Source organism: Prinia subflava, chromosome 6, assembly GCF_021018805.1.
Source record: "Prinia subflava isolate CZ2003 ecotype Zambia chromosome 6, Cam_Psub_1.2, whole genome shotgun sequence".
NCBI lineage: Eukaryota > Metazoa > Chordata > Aves > Passeriformes > Cisticolidae > Prinia > Prinia subflava.
In genome coordinates this window covers 6,007,911-6,025,524 of record NC_086252.1, presented here as the reverse complement: position 1 = coordinate 6,025,524, position 17,614 = coordinate 6,007,911, and positions in this window count along the sequence as shown.

Here is a 17,614-nt window from a genome sequence, read left to right as displayed (position 1 = left end):
CTGTAAGGGAACAGGATTCTGTTGGAATGAAGTCCCTGTGGAGATTGGTTGCTGTGGCTACTTAAACAGCTCAGCTTTGCTGAGCTGGTTTAATACACAGAGAATTTGGAATTTGCACTATAGAGAGATAATAGTCTTAAAATAGATTCAGGATATTCATAGACTTCATTATCCTGTTCTATAGGGCCAAACCCTACATCCTCTGCCTTACCCTGTCCTTTTCAACCCAGGAAACAATAGTTTTCCAGTTTGAAATCTCAATAATTCATGCATTTCTATCCTTTCATACTATATAAACAGCATTTGTTTTTCCTTGGCTTCAACTTCACCATTCCCTCCTGTGTAGCAATGCATTCCCTTTTGTAAAGGTATTTTTTCCATGTTGTCCATGGGGCATGCTCAGATAATGTGAGTAAAAATTGAGTTTTGTGTAGTTGTGCGTGGGGAATTAAACATTCCTGCAGTGTACATCCCATCCATTGAAAAATGCCCATTATATTTGTACAGACTATATAGAGTATGCATGGCATGGCCTTGCTGGAAGCTTGAAAGAGACAGGATAAGAAGCTTTGGAAAATGCTTGAAGAACCAAACCAGATCTGGAATCAGCCAAGCTGCTCCAAAGCTGTCTTTTCACGTTGGCTTACTTGTCTTTGTTGCTAGGGGAGGATTTCCAGGGCATGGAATGCTGGTAGCTGGGATCCAAATATCATTTTGCAAAAGGTGGGGGAAAGGCATCTGTTGGGTTGAAGTGGTTTTTTGGTGGGTTTTGGAGGTTTTTTTTGTTGTTGTTCTTGTTGTTGTTGTTTTTTAGTCCCCGAAGACAAGTAAAGCCCATTTTGCCCCAAACCAGCCCTTGAGTTACAGTACCTTTTTAGCCCTTCTTCTTCCAGTGAAGAAAACCATGGCAGGACACAACAGAGGGGACAAAATGTCACTTCCAGAAGTGGCCATCAGTGCCTGTTGGCTTTTCCCAGGGTCAAAATGGCTTGGGACAGCAGCAGGGTCAGAGCTGAGGGCAGGTGGGAGGTGGTGAGCCTGGTTCCACATGCAACCCAATAAAGATACTCCGGTGCGAGAGCACGAAGAAGGAGGAGGATGACTCTGGATCCTGCCGGCCTCTCCCTGTTCCGTAGCCACTGGAGGGGGCCGGAGAACCGCGGTCACTGTGTGGGGGTTACAGGGACAGCGCCGATGCCACCTCCTGCCTTGCTCATCCTGGGTGATTTTCAGGGCATCCTAATATTTTCCACCCTCACTTCAGGCTGAAGAGGGCTCTCTAAACCTCTCATTTCTGCTCCTGCTCCCTTGGTAGCTCTGGAAATGCAGCTCCTCAGTTTGTCTTGGCATGCAAGTAGATGTAATTCCTCTAAATATTTTGATTCTTATAACTTAGCATTTTTATTTTGTGGCTTTTTCGCTGGAGAACTCCCTAGAAGCTTGAGCAGCGAGACTTTCTGCTGGTGGCTTTGTTTTTCCTTAGGATTAGCAGGTGTACTTCAGGATTTAGTCCCTGCAGCTGTCTTCAGGCAAGGGCACAGTCCCTTTTTTAGGATTCCTGCTTTTTTCACTTGGGAGATGCTTGTCTGATCTGGTGCCAGCATTTCCTCTGAAGGGAAAACCAGAGTTTTTCCTAAATTGGAAGAAAATTATCAAACGGTCTGGAATTATGGTGATGAAAATCAAAGCCAAACTAGCCCTAATCTTAAATTTAACACTTCCAGCCTTGATATTCTTCTAATTTGGAGTGTCTCCCTCCTGTCTCTCCATGCATCTCCCCCCAGGCCATCCTGAATTGGTTGCCACGAGTCAGTGACAGCATCTCTGTGCTGCCACTTGGAACTGGAGATTTGTCCTCAAACAGGAGAGATCTGTGTGTCCAAGCTGCCAGTGTGGGGACGATAAATGTGGAATTGCATTTTATTTACCTGTTCCCTCTAGGACAGACAAGCTGGGGTTTCTGGTCCCCTTTTGCCGAATTTCCTGTGTGACAGATTCACCTGAGAGCCTGTCCTTGCTTTGTGTACAGCATTGCAACGTGTTCTTAATTACTTACGCTCATTAATGTGATTCTAAGATCTGCAGCAGCCAGGAAAATATCTCTTCTTGCACTGTGTGATGCCCAGATAGTCTCTCTGGGCTATGAGAACTGACCCAATCTCTGGCAGTCCCAGAACATTTCCTCTAGGATTTGTTGTTCCCACTCCCCAGGCGCTGCTGGGGAAGCCCCAAGTTATTTAACTTTTTGATGTTGTTGTTCCCCATCAACTCCTCCAGCCTTGTCTTCCTTCCCAAAGGAGCTCTTTGTGACCCCTGCAAGTTGCAGCTATGAAGAAAAAGAAACGAAAGGGTTGTGGAAGAAAAAGAAGGAAACAGTGCTGGCTGCCCCACCCCTGGAAGTGTTCCAGGCCAGGTTAGACAGGGCTTGGAGCAGCCTGGGATAGTGGAAGTTGTCCCTGCTCATGGGATGAGATGGGCTTTAAGGTCCCTTCCCACCCAAACTTTCTGGGATTTCATGGAGACAGCAGTGGCTGCCCAAGCCCTGTGCACCCCCCAGCCCTGCACACTGACAGGAGGCTGCAGCCCCCAGGGAGCCCGTTCTCCCACCTGCACCCAGCACTTTTCCCATTCTCCCACCTGCACCCAGCACTTTTCCCATTCTCCCACCTGCATCCAGCACTTCCCAACCCCCCGCCCCCCCCCCCCCCACACGTGCGCTGTTCTGTTTTTCAGTTTTCCACCTCTTTTCACTTGTTTTGTTGCTTCCCATTGTTCGTGCTTGCGAGAGGGCTGCAGTGTGCTGTTGTTTACAGGAAAGTGCTCTTTGTTTCCCTGGTGTGGAGCATCTGCTGTTTGTGAGAGGCACACAGAGCTTTCCAACAGAAACTCAGCCAGCCCAAACATGCCAAGCCAGGAGCAACGGTCTTGCTTTTAAGAAGGGTCTAAAAACTCCAAACTAAGACAAGCCTTGGAGCAGCCTCGTGGAAGGTGTCCCTACTCACGGCAGGGCGTGGAACAGGATGGGTTTTAAGATCTTTTCCAACCCAAAGTGCTCTGCGATTCCATGATCCAGCACGGAGAGATAAATAAAGGCAGGGTGGGTAGGATGGAGCAGCACAGCATTGTTGATTTATGGCTCCAGCCCTCCCCCCAAGGCATCAGGATGATGGACGATCCCTGCACGCTCCCCTCCCCGTGGCACAGGCTGTCCGTGAGCTTTCCAAACATACCAGGGTGAGGTGATGCTTGCAGACACGGCATTCCCGCTGATGGCGCCTTTCCACAATCAGCTGAAAGCTGTTCAGGGAATTTGGGAAGCTGGGCTCCAGCCATGATCTGCTTGGCCAACCCTGCACTTGCCTTTCATTTTAATAATTTGGCGACATCCATTTATTTTAACATTTCGCAAAGCGGGGCCTGCTTTTCCTCAGAGAAAATGAGAGTTGAAGGATGGTAAAATGCCTCCATAAATTGGAAGTTAAATTAAGAAACAGTTTTAATAGCACTGAGTGCTTTTAGCCCTGTGTTGTGGTGTCACTCACGGCATTGTGAGCCTGTGGTACCCGTTGGAGGCAGGGGAGATTTAGGAGGCACAGGGAGTGGGCTGGATTGTTTGGTGGGTGTTTCTGAGCCTGCTGTTGTTTGCAGTTGGAATGTATTAATGGGTTCACCCCTTGTTTCACTTCCCACAAAATGCAGTTTTTACCAAAAATTTCTCTTTTTGGTGATAATTTTAGCTATTGAGCATTTTATATCAGTGTGGGATGAGCTTCTGTAACTTCTATCCTTTTGATCTTTTCTTTACACAAGGAGTGTTTACAGGGGCCTGGAGTGCCAGGACAGGGGGGAATGGCTTCCCACTGCCAGAGGGCAGGGATAGATGGGATACTGGGAAGGAATTCTTCCCTGTGAGGCTGGGGAGGCCCTGAGGTTGCTCAGGGAAGCTGTGGCTGCCTCATCCCTGGAAGTGTCCGAGGCCGGGTTGGACAAGGCTTGGAGCACCCTGGGATAATGGAAGGTGGCCATGGCACCTGGACATCCACCTCCAGGTCCATCTTACTGAGCTGGAAAGGAATTTTGCTTTATAATAAATAGATTGTAAGACTGTTGTCTGAAAGTGTTCAAGGCTTTACCTTCATCAACAAATCCTTTAAATACCATTAAGCAAGCAGAAATTCCCAGTTGCCCTAAGTTCCATTTAGTATCAGGACCTCTGATTACCAACCTCCATTAGTGCAAACTTTCTTCAAGCTGAAGCATTATGGAATCCCAGAGGGATTTGAGCTGGAAGGGACCTCCCAGCCCATCTCACCCCACCTCTTGCCATGGGCCATCACTCAAAGAGAGCTGGGGGCCAGCTGTGAGATCTGACAATTGAGAACTATTTTTAACTCAGCAGCCTGAGACAGTGTCTGGTCCCTCTTGCTGGGAGTTGTTCTTACTGGGTGTTCAGTGAACTTTGGGCTGGATCCATAAACTTTCAGCTCAGTGATAACCCGGGATATTTCATGCATCGTGGACCACGAAGGATGCAGATATATCAGCAGAAGCTGTTGTGCCAACATAAACAAGGCCAGGAAGTTTTACTGTTCCCATTGTTGGGAACCTTGTTCCTCATCCCTCTGTGGATGTGTCTGTGCATCAAGAGAGGCCAAAAGGTGCAGGTAAACATAAATCCCACGTTTCTGTGCTATCCAAAGACAAAAAATGGGAGAATTAGAGATTATTTGTGCATTCAGACTTCTCTCAGCTTTGTGCTGCTGTGAACAGCTGCAGGTTTGTGCTTGCTTCCCACAAAAGATCATTCAAAATGCCACAGGGTCATGGTGAAAATGCCTCATGCCAACTCTGAACCAACAGAGAATTCACTGGGAAGCCTTGGCTGGACTTCCACTTTGGTTCCCAGCTATGGTGTCCATGCAGCTAAAGGAAAACCTCTTCCTCCAGAGAGTACTGGACACTGTCCAGGTTCCCCAGGGAATGGGCACAGCCCTAGGACTGCCAGAGCTCCAGGAGCATTTGGACAATGCTCTCAAGGATGCACAGGGTGGGATTGTTGGGCTGTCCTATGCAGGGCCAGGAGCTTGCTGATGCTTGTGGGACCCTTCCAGCTCGAGATTCCATGGTTCTTTTCTCCAGCATGAAAAATGCTTCACCCAGCTTTAAAGTGCCCGATCTGGTTAGCAGAGGTCAGATGTTTGAACATAACTGAGGATATTACATGGGCTGATTAAATCAAGGCATCTGGCATGGGTGTCCTCCTGCAGATAGGTTTCCATGGAAAGCAGTTCCCATGCCATGAATGTCACTCGAGGATTAGATTACAAATCAGATGGATCTCATGTGCTTCCTGAGACCACCTCCCTTTAAAACAAGGCATGCGTGGGCTCCCAGATGGAGCTGGTTCCACAGCCCGGGGTGCTGCTCAGGGGTCAGGCCCACAGCTTCCTCCTCCTGATGGGATTCCCGATGCCCCTGTGCAGGTGACTCCATCAGTGCATCAGCATTTTGTCTTCCCAGTGTCTGAAGCTGCCTCTCGGCCTCCTCTGCATCCAGCAGCCACACAGGGGATGGAGCAATGAGTGCTCCGGCTTGACGTGGCTGGGATCCCATGGGAATACCCAAGCCTGGGTGCAGCCAGGCCCATTTTCTCCTTGAATTCAGGGTTTTTCCATCACATCTCTGTGCCCAGACTCCCCAAGTCCAAGCTAGTTGCCATGGATGAGTGCCACGTCTGGTGGCTGTGATTCACCGCTGGCGTGCGGGAAGTCCAACCCGGCGATTCATTTCCCTGCAACTGCTGAGCACTGACGTTGGTTTAGCTCCACTGGGGACAGGGAGAGAGGATTTTTCACCAAATGGCCCCAAATGCTGAAGTCCCCAAGTGTTTCAGCTCTTACTCACCCTCCCCTAACAGCAGAAGTAGCCGCTCAAAGGATGGGTCAGAACCTCCCTTTGTGCAAGGTGACATCGCCCACTGGAGAAGCAAAACCAGTTCGTACCAGAAGATTTTAATTGGTTCAGGACTTCCAAAGCCTAGTGAGAAACTGGACTTGGGCAAACTTAATTTTTCTGTCTGAGGCAGTGCTGCACCTTTCACTCTTGATTTTTGCCCCTCTGTTCACCTGTAAAATTGACAAGGAGCTGTGGGCACTTCAGGTTCTGAGTGGTCTCTGCATGGCAGGTGCCCAAGCAGCACTGAGAGCCCCACGCTGCAACACAGAACCAGGGGACAGAGGGGCCCTGGGCTTTTTAGGTCTCCAGGCAGATGAGGCACAGGCAGAACTTGATTTTTGGGTATGTTGTGGCTCATGGGACTTGCGTCAGGCTGCAATTCAGCAGGAGCCAGTCTCTTGCCGGTGCTGCCAAGATCCAGGAGTTAATTCTTATTCCATGAGAAGGCCAGAGCTTGCATCCAGCCAGTTCCCTGGGGTGCAGCGAAAGAAACGCTCTGAGAAATAAACACAGACACAAACAAACACCAGACTTGGCGCACGGCTTCGCAGGCAATGGGAATATCTTTTAGATTCCTGCCGAGGTAATTGGCCTGGAGCAATGAAGCTTCCCTGCTCTGCCCTTTGGCTCCCAGGGATGTTCTGCTTGCCAAAAGGCTTTGTGGTCCCTTGAGCTGTGCCTGGGCTGGACTCTGTTCTTCTGCCCAGTCCAGCCCAGCGCTCTCCTGCACGCTCGCCGTGTTCCTGATCTAACCTATTCCCAGGGATGTGCACTGAGCCTCCTTCTCAGGAGCCCCACCCTCTTATCATGCATTTTATTCCATTTCTTGGTGCTCCTCACAAAAAAGCTTCCCCAAATCTCCTTTGCACTTACCGAGGTTGTTCTTTTTGTGGGGTCTTTCCTGTGTTGCTGGGGTAGGATCTGATTCCACCTGGCTCTTTTCTCCCAAGCCTTTGTTTGCATCACTCTGCACCTTCCTGGAAATCCAAGCCCAAATCCCTGATCTTACCTGCACTGAGTAACACACTGGAGCCTGGATGCTTTCCCCCCCTCTGCAAGGTAAACATGCCAGCATATTCCAGGCTTTGAGAATTCATGGGAATGTGGAAAATCTCACACCTGCCAAACACCATCTTTCTGAGCTGCTGCTCAGATTTCCCCCCACCCTATCTTCCTTAGGGTTCCTGCAGTTTTGCAACTGTTTTTGGAGTTCTAAGATGCTGCCGAATTTTCTCCTGGATCAGGAGGGAGAGAAACTTTGCTCCGTAGGCTCCAAATTGTAGGGTGGAAGCAGATGGAGCTCAGCATGGCTCTGTCATTCCATGTGGGAATGACAGAGGAAGCATCCCTGGGATGTGGTAGGCTGGGTACTATTGATAAAGCTCTTTTCAAAATCCGATTTCCAGTGTAAATGGAAGCTTGACCGAGAAAAATGGATTTTTAAGTGGGAGTAAAAAGCATTGAGCTGTGCTGAGTCTAATAAATACTCACTTTGGGAAACCAATGGCTGGTTTGCAGCTTAGGCTGGAGATGCTTTTTAAAAATTCATCATTCACCCACAGTGAAAGGCAGTTTAATTCTCAGGGATCCTTCTTCAGGCAGGGACAGTTTTCCTCAGGATCCTCTCTGCATTCCCAGAGCTTGACCTTGCTTCATGCCAAGCAGGAAAAGTGACACTCTATGCTTTTTGAATCACAAATGGAAAATCCATACTGTTTTGGAATAAACAGCGCTGGCCATTAGAGAGTCTATTTGGTTGCCATTTGGTTACAACTGCATAAGGAACAGCTCCAGTGGGGGAAAAAAAAAAAAGAGGCAGTAGTAACAGTCAATCGTCACTTTTTTTTTCCCTTCTCCCTGGAAAACTTGGAATTTTACGGCCTATGAGCCACAAATTAGAATTGCAGGCAACAGATAAAGCTTGGCTATAAATCCAGCTAATGCCAGTGCCTGTTGGCAGCTGCAAGGTGGGATTTGTTAAAGTGCCCCTGTCCAAATGGGCCTGAATGGGATCTTTCCCACCAGCCAGGATCACCAGGTGGGTCTGGATCCCTTTGGAAGAATGGAGCATCCCTGCTGCAACAGGCAAGCCCCTGTCCCCTCGGTAGGGACAAAGGGGAGGCTGCTGCTCCTGTGGTCAGCACCTGCCATCCCATGAGGTCCTTCAGCCTTTCCCCCAAAACTGTCCTTTTCCATCATTCCTCAGGAAAGAGGATTTCTTGGCCATGTCTCCAGAAAATGAATCTCTGTTCCTGTTTGTCCTTCCTCACAGGAAATTATCCCTGCTTTCTGGCCTGTGGCTGCACTCCCAGCTCCCCCTCATGCCATGCTGCAGGAGCAGGACACAGCCCTCCCCAAGTGTTTCATCCGCAGGGACCGGGATGAGCTCTCTGGATGGAAAAAATGCTTCAGACATCCCGGACTGGAGTGAATTGCTCAAAGATGTTGCCACTTTAGGGCTGGTGAGCTGGGCTGCCAAGTCTCCCAGCACTGCTCCAGAAGGGTCTGGGACCTCTGGCACATCTGTCTGGAGTAACCCAGGGCAGCTCCATACACAGCACTCCCATCTTCAGGAAGGAACCCAAAAAGTCTCAGCTTGGAGGTTTCAGTGCCCACCCGTGGTGTTTGTTCATGGCTAGGGCTGATTCCAACAGGAAACAGGAACAGCCTCAGGCAGTGGCTGCTCTTCCAGGAGTCAAGAGAGGGCAGGAATGGCTGTGCCACAATTCAGGATGTCTGAGACATCACATCTGGGACCTTGTGAGGTCTCAGTCTGAGTCAGTGCAAGACCAGCACTCTGACAAGCAGAGTTTGGGCTTTTCCGTTCCTGCTTAGGCTCTTCCAGAGGCCCTTAAAATGTCTGAGGTGTCAGGGGAATGTGTGTTTGTAAATCACTGATGGGTGTTGGGAAGACCAAACTATCAGGACAATTGTCTGAGCTGGTTGTTTTGGTGTTGACCATGTAAAGGGGCTTTGGACAAGGGATGGAGGGACAGGACACAGGGAATGGCTTCCCACTGCCAGAGGGCAGGGATGGACGGGATATTGGGAAAGAATTGTTCCCTGGGAGGGTGGGCAGGCCCTGGCACAGGGTGCCCAGAGCAGCTGTGGCTGCCCCTGGATCCCTGGCAGTGTCCAAGGCCAGGTTGGACACTGGGGCCTGGAGGAACCTGGGACAGTGGAAGGTGTCTCTGCCCATGGCAGGGAGTTGGAAAGAGATGAGCTTTGAGGCCCTTGCATCCCAAACCACTCTGAGATTCTGTGTTTGGCGTATGCAGTCCTGCTGGTTTCTCCTGCAGGGCTGCAGCACCTTTGCCCAGCTGGGGAGCCTGCAGAATAATTGTCCTTGGATATTCACAGACAGCAGACAAGGATGCCAGGGATCGTGAGGAGAACCTTGGGTCCTCACATCCTGCCTTGGGCTTGTTAATCCACCAGTTCTGTTGCTCTCCAGCACTCCTGGACTCCTGAGATCACTTTGGATTGAAGGCAGAACTTCCAAGAGGCACAGAGCCATTTCAGAGCAGCCCAGAATCATTCTTAAATCTATTTATTTACAAAAAATGAGAAAGAAATGGGCTTTTCCCCCTTGTTTTCCATGCCAACATCATTGATGGAGTATGGTGTACAGGGAAATGTATTTCCTAAACCTCCAGGATATCTTTTAATTTTTTTTATTAGAGTAATTCCTGGACAGCACCCAGGATTTGAAAGACAGATTTAGGAATAAAACCCACACAGGGCCCACAGTGATAAGACCGGTTTTGCTGGTTGACTTGGGAACTAATACACTACATGCAAATTATACCTTTTTTTTTTTTTTTTTTTTTTAATTCCCATTAACCGTCACCATTAGCATAACAAACAAACAAATAAGCCCATTTAAATCCTGGGGGTTTTTTTCTTGTCCCTCCAACCATGAATAATTACAAAATAATCACCAAAATCTGGTTTCATTCGGCAAACGTTTCCAGGTTTTGTTTTCTTTTTCAATAATCCCGGGTTCCAAGAGTCCCACCAGCCCCTTGCTTTTATTTTTTGGGAGGCAATTTCAGCTGGTCACATTCCCTGATCCTTGGCACAGCATGATCAGGGAGCATATGAGCTTCTTTTAATGTATTTCATCTTGACAGGGAACCTTTTCCCTGCCTTTCCTCATGGCCTGAGCACGCAACTTTTCCGAGAACACGGCCCCAAACTCCAGCCCCACTGCAAAAGTGGCAACATCTGCTGGCAAAGCAAGTTTGCTCCCACTTAAAATGCTGGCAGGACCTAAGAGGGCCTTAAAAAAATTCCTTTAATTGGGCTAATTGCATGTGGTTGAAGCCATGTTGCAGCTCAGCTCTGAGTTCAGTGTTTGGTTTATGTGGTTTGGGGTCACGTGAGTTCAGGAAAAAACTCACCCTATTCACCTGGTTCCTTTACTTTGCCCCCCAGGTTTTTCTTTGTGGTTCAGTTTCACCCCAAAGAGAAGGCAAAATTTGCTTTGTTTTGAGCTCAAATGGGAAAAAGCCTGAATTCCATCTTGTCTTCGCTTGGTGGGATAAATCCCCTTGGATTTTTTAATTGCTGTCCTGTGTAAGACCACTTGCTGTGCAGTGCAAGTCTGTGGAGGGCAAGGAAAGCTTCTGGCAGAACAGGCAGGAATATCAAATTCAAACAAATAAAGGGATTTTCTGCCAGTTGCACTGTGCTGCCTTTATGTAGAGGCAGGAGTCTGCCTTGTGTCAGACCCCAGGTGCCCAAAATGAAGGTTTTCCTTGTTTTATTACTGGAAGACCCAGTGGTGCCTTAAGATATCATCCTGATGCTCAATCCAGGGAAGGTGGGAGGGGGTCCCAACACAGGCTATGTTATTTCATTGCTGAAAGCACTTCCCTGCCCCTGGGAAGCCTGTTGGGAATAACATCACTTGGCTTGTGCTCCTTTGGCAAGGGCATTATTTTCCCATCAATCCCTTTAAAATGGTTTTAGGGTTTTCCCCAAGATGCTGCTTGCTAATTTTGTGTAAGGACACACACAGAGGCAGGAGAAAAGGTGGAGGTTTTGGAGCAGGGGAGGTGGAGAGTTCTGGGGAACTGAGAGAGGGGTGTATGTTGGGAATGTTGCACAGTCTCAGGGTAGAAGGAGAGGAGACAGAGTGCCAGTGCCAGAGAGGAGAAGGAATATTTGTCAGGCTCAGGTGTACCTATTGCTTCTAGCAGACTCTTTTTCCTGTTTCCTTCCCTTATCCCTTCCTTTTTTTTTTTTTTTCCCTGCTGGGACCTCAGGTTTTCCCCTGGTTCCTGGGACTCCAAAAGGGTACCCTTGGCTGGTCCTAAATGGGGGAGGCTTGTTCAGGGGATCCTTTCTACTCTGACATGGATAGCCCACTTTAGAGGCTGCCAGATCCCAGCTTTTCAGGTAGTAAAAATTGTATTTTAATCCTTCTAAGATGTTGGGGATCTCCCTGTGTTGTATGAGGTCTCCTCTTGTTTCCTTGCTGGAACCTTGGGACCCCTCTTGGTTCCTGGGGCTCTGCAGGTGAACCCTTGGCTGGTCCCAAATGTGGGAGGTGTGACCCAGTCAAGTGATCCCTAGTGTTCAAGCATGCATATCCCACTGCAGGAGGCTGCCAGATCCCAACTTCTGATGGAGAAAAATTGCATTTTAAGCCTTCTGATGTGCTAGGAGTCTCCCTGTGTCCCATCAGGCACTTGGAAGTCCTACCAGGCTCATGGAAGAGGGAGAAGCAGCATTTCTGGGACAAAACATACCCAGGGATGTATTTCAAGGTTCTTTCCACAAGTCCCAGCCCCTGGTTACCCAAGTTTTTATTTTCCATGGGTTTACCTCATTAACAGTGCTGTGAGAAGGTGCTCCTGGAAAGAGAGAAAGGCTGAATTAAACGACGATTGAAACCTTGCAGCCAACGTGGGAATGAGGCCAGTGTCTGGAAGGAAAAAATATTAATAATTTAAGGAAGAAGATGGCCAAAGTCAGAAACATATTCTGAACTCCTCTAAAAATAGTACAAAGGAGATGCCAAACCCAACAAGTGAAGTGAAGATTTGAGAGCAGGGCAATGTGCTGAGGGAAATGAAAAAGGCGAGAGGAGTCTCGGGCGGGACCTCGCTGAGGGTGACACTGTGGCCTTCTGAGCTGAGCTGCTTTCTGGGCTCAGGAGGACCAGAAGGTGACTCTGGCCTTTAAGAAGATGAGCAGCCAGTGTGAGATGTTTGTGCTGAGATGGCAGCCCCAGCCCTGCCTGCCAGAGGGGACTCCTGTGGGATGATAGCTCTTCTCTCCTGCTTTTGCTGCCCTGGAGTGAGCTGGGGGCATCTGGGGTGCTCTGGTTGCCTTTTCAGCTTTAGAAAGGATGAAGGATTTTGGGACAGGCTTTAAGTACAGATACATCCCTAGTATCTGCTTTAAAAATTAAAATAAACCCTACTGACTGATGCTGGTGCCCAAGGCAGCCACAGTGCCGAATTCCCAGCTCCCATTTCTCCTCCTTCTGGAGCATTTTGAGTTCCTCAGATGTGCTCTGTATAATCCCTGGCTCTGGGAGGGAAGGAAGGCAGCACCCTGGCCACACACAGGCTGCCCTGGAGAGCCCCGGGAGCTTCCCAGCTAACCGGCACCGACGCCTCGGAGCAGCCGGGGGCAGGGACAGCTGTCCAAACAGAGGGACACCTGTGCAGGGAAGGCCAGGGCAACCAAGAGACATCCGTGGCTCCTGAGGTGGCTCCCTGAACCCGCCCTTCTCCTTTGATCTTCACCCGAGCAGCCTCTGCTGCTCTGCTTCAGCCCACGTTTGTTTTCTCCCTCTTCCTTCCCGAGGTCAGTCTGATCTCTGTTCCACCTTGAAATTTCTGCTTGGAGCTTTCAGAGGCATCTGAGCTTGTATCTTTCCTCCAGACATTTGGCATCTCCCAAGAGGCTTTTCTTTTCCCCATCCCCCTGGGGACAAAACTAGGAGGCAGAGCCACCACTTTTCTTGTATTTTGTCTGCATTTTCCTGTATTTTGTCTGTTTTCAGTTATATTTTCTCACCTATGGCTTACTCTTCCCTACAGGAGCTGCTGTGTTCCGAGAATCCCTCCTTTTTGTAGATGCTCCCATTTTCCATCTAGAAAGCAGGTCCCTTGAATGATAAAATGAGTTTATTTAAAAAAACCTAAAGAGTCATGGGCTCTTTCTTGCCTTAATCAGACATCCTGGATCAGGGTACACTCCACACATTCATTCATCCAATTTAAACATTTGTTTCTGGTTTAGATCCATCTAAGGTAAGACACAGTATGGACATCTGTCTTATTATCCAACAGCAGGTTAAATAAAACAAACCTCCCATGCATCCTTGGAGGGACATTGGAATAATGGGATTCTTCAGGCTGGAAGAGACCTCCAACATCACAAAATCCAATCTGCTGACATTGACATAATTTCCCACACACACACACACCTCTTTTCTTACACGTTCTTTCAAAATAAAACTGGTGTATTCCTGAAATCTCCCTTGGGTTTGACACCTGGAATCTCTTTCTCTTGGATTTTGGGACGACCAAGCCCAGGAACTTTCCCAGAGCTTATCTAGGTATTGGCTGGGAAGAGCAATCTAGCATGGAATATGGAATGAACTGGTTGCTCAGATTTTTAAGGACAATCCTCCACTCTTTGGTCAAGGTTTAAGTGGTCTCTTCTCTCCTTCAGTGCTGAGAGAGGGAGACTGTGGGAGCCTGGGATGGGGGTGGAGGGAGAGGACACTGGGGATACAATCTGGGCTCTGATGTGCTGATGGAGCTGAGGCATTTCTTACCCTCCTCTCTTTTTCTCTCATCCAGTATTTCTGTCTGCTACACATGTTCCCCTTTACACCATGCCAGAACTCTGACAGAAGGAAAGGGCAGGGAAGAGGGGAGGTTGGGAGGGGGGGGGAGGAATTCTCTGTAAAGTTTCTGTTCTGGAGAGAAAACAGAACTCTATCAAAATATTAGCAGAGCACCAGCCGGTGCTGATTAGCAAAGCCCTGGGTGAGAGTTTTCCATTTACCTTGTGCTGTTTTTCTTTCCCTGAGCTGCACATGCTCTTTCCCAAAGTGGTGGCCTCGAAAGTTTTGGCCACCAAGGTTCATCCAGCACCATTTCATTTTTCAAAAATCCAGAGTCCACCCAAGCTGCACTCAGAAATTGCAATGTCCATTCAAAAGCCTGGTTGCCCTGGGGACCAAGTCCCATCCCTACAGGCTGGTTGGATAATGAGGGATGAAGGGCCACGAGGATCAAAAATGTCCTCACACAGTGACTAAAAGCATTGTACAGATGCTCTTTAACCAAACATCATGGCTGGGGGTGATTTTCCCCATGCCCAGCTTGCAAAGGTGCCAGTGGCAAGCTAAATCTGATTCCCAAAGCTCTTGAGGGGTCTGGACACCACCACTCATCACCTTTTCTGCAGGAGATGCTGCTGCTGCATCCTGGACTCCAGCCCAGTGCCGGGCTTTTGTGGAGGTGAGGAAAGTATTGCTCATTCATAAATGCATGTTTTAAGGGATATTATTCCCAAATATTAAAGTAGAACCAGCTTTTAGGAGCAGAGGATAAAGATTTGGCTGTGAACCCCTGAGCTGGAGGACCAATAACTTGGGAATTGCTCTGAAGTGTTTGATCTGTCTCAGGCCAGCAAACGCTGAGCCAGCGCCTGCCTTTAAGTGGAAGTTATTTTCTGCATCCACCAGAGTCCCATAAAACCATTTCCTCTGGGATCCACAGGGACAGCCAGGGCTGCTTTTTTTTTTGGTTTGGTTTTTTTTTCCTCCCTCAGCAATATCAATATGTAAGTGCTGAGGGAAAGAGCACGTGCTGTGTGACAGATTTAGGAGTAGCCTTAGGGCTCCATCACCTCTCTCCAAGCAGCTTTGCCAGAGTGCTGAAATTGCCTCCTATTCATTGGGAGGGAAGGCTGGTTTGGGAATTAACAGGCAGAGCTGGTCCTGCTGGAGTCTGGGTCCTACACCCACCTATGCTGCAGGCTCCTGTGTCAGCTCCAGGGAACGAAGTAGTCCTGAAAGGTGGGGAAAAGGGCTTTTTCCTGGGCTGTGGGGGAGCAAAGTCCCCATCCATTCAGGAATGGATCCTCACAGGTGACTTTGGGAAACCTTCAGCCACATTTTGAAGCATAATTGCACCTACTCAGCACCCTTTGATTCCTCTGCTGTTCCCAAGCGTGTTTGCAGCATAGTCAACCCCAAAACATGCAGGATGGGTTGTGCCACCATCTCTCAGAAATAATCCTGGAGGCCAGGAGTACATATAGAATCATAAAATCATAGAATGGTTTGAGTTGGAGAAGATAGTTAAAGCTTGTCCCATTCCACCCCCTACCATGGGCAGGGACACCTCCCACTGTCCCAGGTTGCTCCAAGCCCTGTCCAGCCTGGCCTTGGGCACATCCAGGGATCCAGGGGCAACCACAGTTGCTCTGGGCACCCTGTGCCAGGGCCTGTCCACCCTCCCAGGGAACAATTCCTGCCCAATATCCCATTTAATGCTGCCCTTTGGCAGTGGGGAGCCATTCTGCTGTGTCCTGTCCCTCCATCCCTTGTCCCAAGTCCCTCTCCAGCTCTCCTGGAGCCCCTTTAGGCCCTGGAAGAGGCTCTGAGCTCTCCCTGGAGCCTTCCCTTCTCCAGGTGAACACCCCCAGCTCTCCCAGCCTGGCTCCAGGGCAGAGGGGCTCCAGCCTGGCCTTGGGCACTTCCAGGGATCCAGGGGCAGCCACAGCTGCTCTGGGCACCCTGTCCCAGGATCTCCCCACCCTGCCAGGGTACAATTCCTTCCCAATATCTGATCCATCCCTGCCCTCTGGCAGTGCGAAGCCATTTCCCCTTTTCTTGTCACTCCATGCCCTTTTCCAAAGTCCCTCACCATCTTCTGTTCAGCATTTCACCATTCCCCTCAGGAGGGGATTGCTTTGGCAATAAAAAACCAAAGGAGTAATGGGAGAAGCAACACCTCCACCTGCCAAGTGATGCCTTTCAGCTCCTGTGTTTGCCTGAGCCAATTATTTTTTTTTCCTTTTTGGGATCTGGAAGTCCATTTGCAAAGGCTGAAGGGAAGAAAAACAACCTTCTCCCCCCACTGGCCCACCACCTAAGTGCTAAAGCAGATCCCAGAGGTGGAGCACGGGGAGGTGTAAGCAGGAGAAGACCTGGCAGGAGATCTTGTTCTCCGGTTGTGCCTGGGGGCTTTTCCCATCGGAGCCCCTGCAAGGCCAGTGGGGAAATGATTCCAATCCCAGGCCTTCCAGCTTCCACGCTCATTTAGCCCAAACTGTTTCGTAGTCTCTGAGAGGGGAGCAGGGATGAGGTTTGCAGATTGGAAGTGGTGGGGGGGAGGAGGGGAACTGCAAATGATCTCAGCAGTTTTACAGCCATCTCTTTTCCTGGCAGGACATGAGGGACACGAGCGTCTCCCTGCCTCTGGGGTGGAAGGTGGAGGAATGCGAACGCTGGAACACTTCTCAGTTTGCCCTGATTCTCTTTCCTCCCCAGTTTTATTTGTGTCCATAAATTCAGAGCAAATATTCCCACGTGCATTTTTACTATCCGTGGCCTCATCCCGAGGGATTGCTGGGTGCCCCAGAGAAGCCACCCTTCCTCATCCATGCTGGCACCAAAGGCTGTGGCAAGCAACCACTGGGTGTCACCTCCACCTAGAGGGGATTTCTCTCCTCTCTAGCAAAAAGCGTGTTTAAAGTGAATGTTTACACGCAGTCTCTTTTTTTTTGGTCATCTGTGCCTCATCTGCCATGTTCCTGTGCAAACACCTTGAGCAGAGGGGGCTGGGAGGGAGCCCAGGGGCTGCAGGAGGTGGTCAGCAATCCTTTTCCACTGGAGACTTCCATCCCATCCACCAGTAGCAGGGATCCTGCCTTTCAGGCTCAGATCTTCCCTCACAACAAAAATTTGTGCCTCCATTTCCCACTTCTCCCAAACCTGTTGCCCATGGCTCATCATCTGCTTTAAAACCTCTGTGTGACACATCGGATCCTCAGGTCACAAGTGCCACCAGCTGGAGCCAGTTTTCCAGCAAGGGAAAAGCAAGGGAAAAAAACCAAACCATGAGATATTGATGCCTTCCTGCTGCCCTTGCTGGGATGTCTCCTTTTACATCCTCAGCACTTGGAGAGAGGCATTGGGGGAATAACAACCTTTGGAGGGCAAGGGATTTTACTTTGTGGCAAACAAAAATATATCGCATAATACAGGAGGGCCCTATAAGGGGCAGTGTGGTGGGAACCTGTTAGTTAATTATATGCACATTAATGAAGTGTTTTGTAGCTGGTCTGATGCCACTATCTCCATGGCAAAATTGTAGGGGTTTTTTGGGCTGCTGTGATCGTTTGATGAAATTCCCACTCCAGAGCTGTGTCTCCCCATGGAGAAGACCACCAGCTTCTCCCTGAAGATGAGAGCTCAGAGCATCTCTCTATCTCCTCACCTGCTGAGTCATTTGCAGTGTGGGGTCACTGACATGGCTGTCCCTCTGGTGTCCTTGGTGCTCCTCAAGAGGATGGACACCAGTCCTGAACTACCTGATTCTGGAAGAGGAACCATCCCACCCCTCATGGTCTGAGTATCAGCTGGGAAATGAGGGATCTGAGGCCAATTCCTGCATCG